Source organism: Lontra canadensis, unplaced genomic scaffold (assembly GCF_010015895.1).
Source record: "Lontra canadensis isolate GAN:19392208 unplaced genomic scaffold, GSC_riverotter_1.0 scaffold100, whole genome shotgun sequence".
NCBI classification, from domain to species: domain Eukaryota; kingdom Metazoa; phylum Chordata; class Mammalia; order Carnivora; family Mustelidae; genus Lontra; species Lontra canadensis.
In genome coordinates, this window is record NW_022631094.1 from 3,337,704 (window position 1) to 3,344,180 (window position 6,477).

Here is a 6,477-nt window from a genome sequence, read left to right on the forward strand (position 1 = left end):
AATCCAGGACCCGGAGATCATGACCAAATGCAGCTGCTTAATCAACTGAACCACCCATGCATCCCATCTTTTACTATTTATGTAGTTGTGCCTTTATATTTAAAATGAGTTTCCTTCATCTCTTTTCTGGATGGAACCATGGTGGGGGGGCTGCAGAAAAGGAGAAAAATAAGGTTTCTGTTATGCCAGAAACCCTTAAGAGAAAGTGAAGGAATTTTGTAGAATTGAATGGCAAGTGTCTGAGAAAAAGATGCTTTGAAAGGCAAAGAGGAAGCTTATCTATGAAAAAGCTAAGCATTACCACAAGGAATATAGGCAGATGTACAGAACTGAGATTTGGATGGCTAGGATGTCAAAAAAAGTTGGCAACTTCTAGGTACCTGCAGAACCCAAATTGGCACATATCATTGGGATCAGAGGTTTCATTGGTGCGAACCCAGGGGTTCAAAAGGTGTTGCAATTTCTTCATGTTCACCAAATCTTCAATGGCATCTTTTTAAGCTCAACAAAGCTTCAGTTAACATGCTAAGGATTGTGGAACCATATATAGCATGGGTATATCCAAACTTGATGTTGGTGAATCAATTGATCTACGAGCACAGTTACTACAAAATCAATAAGCAGCAGATTGCCCTGACACAGAACACACTGATTGCTCAATCTCTTGGTAAATATGGCATCATCTGCATAGAGCATCTGATTCACGAGGTCTATACTGTTGGAAAATGTTTCAAGGAAGCAAACAACTTTTTATGGCCCTTCAAGAGGGGGAATGAAGAAAAAGACCACCCATTTTGTAGAAGGAGAAAATGAGGGCCACAGGAAAGACCAGATCAATAGGCTTATTAGAAGGTTGAACTAAGTTATCTACCACGATTATTTTTGCAATCTGGTCAGTTAATAAATGGCTACTTTCAAATTGAAAACAAAAATTAAGTGAGTTTCCTTTAGTCAGCATATAATTGGACCTTGCTTTCGTATCTAATCTGTTATTTCCACTTTTTAATGGAAATGTCTAGAACATTTATATTTAATGGGTTCATCTATCGTAGTACTACCCATTTTCTAATTATCCTATCTTTTCTTTGTTCCCGTCATCTCCTTTTCCTGACACATTTTTAGCTGAGTATTTAAAAAATTTTCATTTCATCTCCCCTGTTGACACATTAGCTATAAAACTTTGTTGTGTTATTTTAGCGGATGTTTTAGCATTTATAATATATACCCTTAATGCAACATTGTCTACTGTCCTGTGGTGTTATACCACTATATGTAGAGAATATAATACACACACACACACACACACACACACACACAGATATTCTCCTGTTGGACAAAGTCTCTGGCTGGTGCCTGGTGGGGAGGGGCCTCCACCTGTATCCCCAGTTGGGTGGAGCTAGACACTGTGCTTCCTGGTCAATTGCAGTTGCTGTCTGTGCTCACTCATTGGTAGGCCTGAGAGTATGCTCTACGATTAGGCAGGGTCACTAACTAAACTCCCTGTCTGGACCAGGTGTTAGGCTGTGTTCAACAATCAGACAAGGCCATAGGCTAGACTTCTTGGCTGGGCTCTGAGGATGCTCAGAGTCACTGTTTAGGTTCCCTGGTTATGTGGGGCCAGAGGCTGTATTTATCAGTTGAGCAGGGCTACTGTTTTGGCTCCTTCTGGAAGCAGGGCTATAGGATGAGCTTTCTGTTTGCCTGGGTTAACTGGCCAGGCTTTCTGTTAGGCAAGCTGTGGATTTGGTCCCTGCATAGGTGGGGCTGTAGAACAGACTCCATGGTCGAATCAGATAGAACTGCACACTGAGCACCCTGGCCAGATGGAGCCTCCAGCTCAGGTCTGCAGATGAGCAGAACTGCTGGCTGAGATCTTGGCTCTGTGCTGCTCCAAGTAGGAATGCAGGAATGCTATCCACCAAGATCTTAGCACTGGTTGCTGTAGGCCTTGCCCCCATTCTCTGTCTTAATCTGATCCCAGTGGCTGAGCTCTGCAGATTCTCCGTGAAGCAAGACCTGAGGTACCTCTGAACAAGTGTTCTGTAACATTGGGGGAGATGGATGTCCAATAACAAAGCAGAATGTGGGGAGGTAATCAATTTTACCTGATGAGGGGGAAAGGAGGGGTTCAGGGAAATTACACGTGTTGAGTCTTAAGGAATTTGTATGGAGGACCATAGCAATGGAAACTTGCCAGGGAGATTGACATGTGTGTGAAAGAGATATGGAACAACATAGTTTAATACCAACAAAAAGTTCACAAATCTATACTTGTATAGATTTAAGGCAGATACCTGGGAAGTTAAGGTCACATGTAATTAGGGACAGATAATGAGGATATCAGATTGTCATGCAACACATTTAAATTAATCACTTCTGCAATAGGAAGATGAAAATGGCTTTACACAAGGAAAGTAATTGCATTTTAAGAAAAGCACCCTGGAGGAAGTGACTAGGAGTATGCCATTTGGGTGTGTGTGTGTGTGTGTGTGTGTGTGTGTGTAAAGGGATTTAAATACAGATTAGTAAGATAAATTATAAGTATCTTAAGATAAAAGATGTCAGATATGGTGATAATCTGAGTTAAGCAATCCCCGTGGGGTTGAAGAAAAGGGAATAAAAGGTAGAACCACAAGGACTTGGTTAAGATTGCTTACAGAATATGAGGAAATAGGAAGATTCCTGGGGTTTGACTTGATTGACTAGATGGGTTTGGCAGAAGGAGGAGCTGATTTAGATTTAAATTTAGATTTAGAACTGCTAAATTGGAAGTAGTGTATGAAGACGGAGATCTCTAATGGGCAATTGTATGTGTAGGTCTTTAATTCATGATGCATCGTTAAGACAGAGATACAGATTTGTTACTATTAGAGTCTAGTTAAAGCTATAGGACATGTGAAAATGAGATAACTGTAAGGAAATGAGATGAGTGAGAAGAAGGGGGAAGAAAAAATACTAGAAATTTCATTGATATTTAATGAGTAGAATGAGGAAGTGGGACAAATGAAAGAGAAGCACAATAAATAAAAGAAGGCACAACCCTAGAAGGGGGAGAAAGAAGGAAGTAATTTGTTGTTGTTGTTGTTTTCTTACAGATTTATTTATTCTAGAGAAAGGCAGAAGGGCAGAGGGAGAGGGAGAGAAGTCTAAGCCCACTCAGAGCTGGGCACAGAGCCCGACATGGGGCTCAATCTCACCACCCTGAGGTTACGCCTCAGTGGAAAGCAAGAGTCAGAGGCTCAACTGACTGCACCACCCATGCGCCCTGAAAATATGCTTTAAAATTAAGGAAAGAGAAAGCTTTAGAAGGGGAGGAATGGTTTGAGTATGGTTCAGTTAGTTCAAGTATGCTAAATAAAAAACATCCATTGGATTTTGTGAATTGGAGATTATTGGAGACGGTAAGCGTTTTAGTGGGGTGGGTAGAAGCTGGATTATAGTGAGTTAAAATTATAATGGGAAAAGGAAGTAGAGATGTTAGACATAGATTATTTTTTGGATCATGAAATGAAAAAAAGACAGATAAAATATTAACTAGAGGAAAAGAGAAGCTGGAAAGGAAGGGATGTGTTAAGGTAAGAAATTCCCTGAAGAGACAACAATTTAATGGGCAAATTATCAGTTTCTGGATTTGAGAGTCAGAAATAATTGGGCTAAAATATTGCTATGCCACTTACTGTTTAAATAATCTTAGGTGAATTATAAAACCTCTCATGGCACAGTTTTCTTATTTGTAAGAAGGGGACAATAATAATATTTACCTTTAGGTACATTGAGATCATGGTTTTGTGGAATTGTGAAGTTCATACAACTTGAGGGGACTTTTTAAAGAAAAGAAATACAAAATTAAAAATATAAAATTAGATATGCTTTGGATATGACTTGTGCCATCGAATGCTTTGAAGTTTAAGATTTAAATTTAAGACATCTCAGTAAATCTGCCACTACTCATAAAATTCAATCTCAGAGGATTTGTGCTGTAATGAAGTAGACCATAGCTTAATGTCTGGCAGTTAAAAAGGCTCCATAAATGTGGTTATTATTTGAACCTGTTTATAGACTGATGGATAGAGGCTGTTGAAAGGGGGCAAGTAAAGACAGAAGACAGAGATCACTGAAAGAGTAAGACCCAGGTAAAAATAGGGACTGGTGAAGAGAATAAGTTCTCAGAAAGTAGAAAACCTTTTCCCTAGTTTGAGGAAAAGGAGATTATGAGTACACACAAAGTTTTTAGGTGTATGAGAGCTCTGGATTCAAGAAATTCAAGTTTGAATTCTGTTTAATAAAAAATTGAGGCAAAATCACCCATTGTGTGTAGAAGAACCCAGGCTGATACACTACTTTCAAGAACACCTGTATTTTTTTTTTTTAAAGATTTTATTATTTATTTGACAGAGAGATCACAAGTAGGCAGAGAGGCAGGCAGAGAGAGAGAGAGGAAGGGAAGCAGATTTCCCGCTGAGCAGGGAGCCCGATGCTGGGCTCAATCCCAGGACTCTGGGATCATGACCCGAGCTGAAGGCAGAGGCTTAACCCACTGAGCCACCCAGGTGCCCCAGAACACCTGTATTCTTGCTGCCATAACAATTTACCACAAATTTAGTGGCTTAGGAAAACACAAATTTACTATTTTTATAATCTGCAGGTTGGAAGCCCAAAATGGATCTGCATGGCTCTGTTCCTTTTGGAGGCTCTGATGGAGAATCTGTTTATTTTCTCGTCCACCTTCTAAAGGTTGTCTGCAGAGCTGAGCTCATGGCCGGATCACTTGACCTTTGTTTCCATCATCACATCACCTTTTCTGACTCTGACCCACCAGACTCCCTTTTATAAGGATCCTTATGATTACATTGGACCCTCCTGGATAATCAAAGATAATCTCCCTATCTCAAGGTTTTTGACTTAAACACTCCTGCAAAATCCCTTTGCCATTCACCAGGTTCCATGGATTAGGACGTGGACATCTTAGGGGAATGGTAGTTTATTCAACCCACCATAGCATGGCATCTAACTGGAACATAAATTAATATTTATTATTGATCCCCTAAAAACATAACCCAACATAATGGTTTGTTGATAAACTTTTCACTTGTGTTCTTGTGTTAGAGGATAGTTCTCCTACAGCTCATTCTTTGTTATAATTTTCAAAACCGTACTTACGTCCTAGATAATTTTATTTAATCCCTAGGGTAGAACTCCATTTTCAGAAGAAACACCACAAGCATCTAACACCACAAGTAATGCCTAAGTCTCCTCAAAGAAGGAAATAGTTCCAGACAACTCTAGAAAATAGTTAATAAAAATGATTAGAAGACTCATATCTATGACTTATAAAAAATTAATTCGTAGAAAGGAAGATGAGTGGGTAGAGGCCACTCATCTGGTAGAGACCAGCGGGTATATCGAAAGTTGGAATTTATTCTCCCCCTCACCCCAAAATAAGTTTATTGACGTACAAAGAGTAAGTCAAAGAAAAATAGAAATAGCTGTACTGGACCCCGGCAAAGTCTCCTGGGTCCTTCCAGCAGGTGCCTCCTTCCGCCCGCCCCCACCTGGGGAGCTGTGGCCTGCCTGCTAGCAGGCGGCTCGCACAAACCCGCCGCCCAGCTCCCGGGCCCGCTGCAGGTGGGACTCAGCAGGAAGCTGGGTCCCCACGGAGCTGCTCTGGGGGCTGGCGACAGGCACCGTGGCGCCGCCTCTTGTAGCAGGGCGAGGAGGACTGGGGGTCGGAGCCCGGCCTGCGGCGCCAGGGAAACCGCCCTGCTCCTTTATTCTCATCTTTCCAGCTTTTCCAATGGCTCTCGGGGCCGGCTCCGCCTTCTGCTGGCCGACGGCTCTCCGCGCTGCGGTGCGCCAGCTGGGCGGCCTCCCTGTCTTCTCGGAATAACGCCCCTCCCGCCTCCCCGCCCCCCCGCCCCCCCGCCCCCCGGGCCAGCGGAGCCACTGGAGCCCCCAGGCCCAGGATCCGGTCCAGTCCCTACTGCCCGTGGACCCTCCTTCCCTCCCCGGCGGCGCCGCGAGCCCCCGCGACTCCGCCTGCCCCTCCGCCGCCAGCTCCCCCTCGCGGCTCAGTCAGCTCCGCTGACTTCCGCGTGTCAAACGTCTTTCGGCCCCACCCACATCTCTGCGGAGCCTGCACTGGCCGCATTCTGATAGGTTTCTCTGCCTCAGTCCTGTGCCTCCTCCACAGTCGTCTGATGCGGTGTTTCAGAAACCGGCTAGAAATCTGAGCCTGTGACGCTCCTGCTTTAAAACTGCTAAGCGACTTCTCACTGGCTCTTGGATAAAGTTCTTCCTTTCTTAACAGGGATAATCAGAAATTTCACGAATAGGTCCTGGGCTCGCTCTCCAAACTAACTTCTTGCCACTCAACCCCCACCCACTACATTCCAACCGTTTCTACTTTGCACATGATAATTTCTTCTGCCCTGAACAGTCTCATTTTGGTCTCTTTCCCTCTCCTTCCCCCGCACTCCC

The 6,477-nt window shown here is 43.3% G+C and overlaps 1 pseudogene; it reads left to right on the plus strand.

Annotated features, from left to right (window-relative positions):
* Positions 1–235: 235 nt before the first annotated feature.
* LOC116855262 lies at positions 236–862 on the plus strand (annotated as a pseudogene).
* Positions 863–6,477: the final 5,615 nt, after the last annotated feature.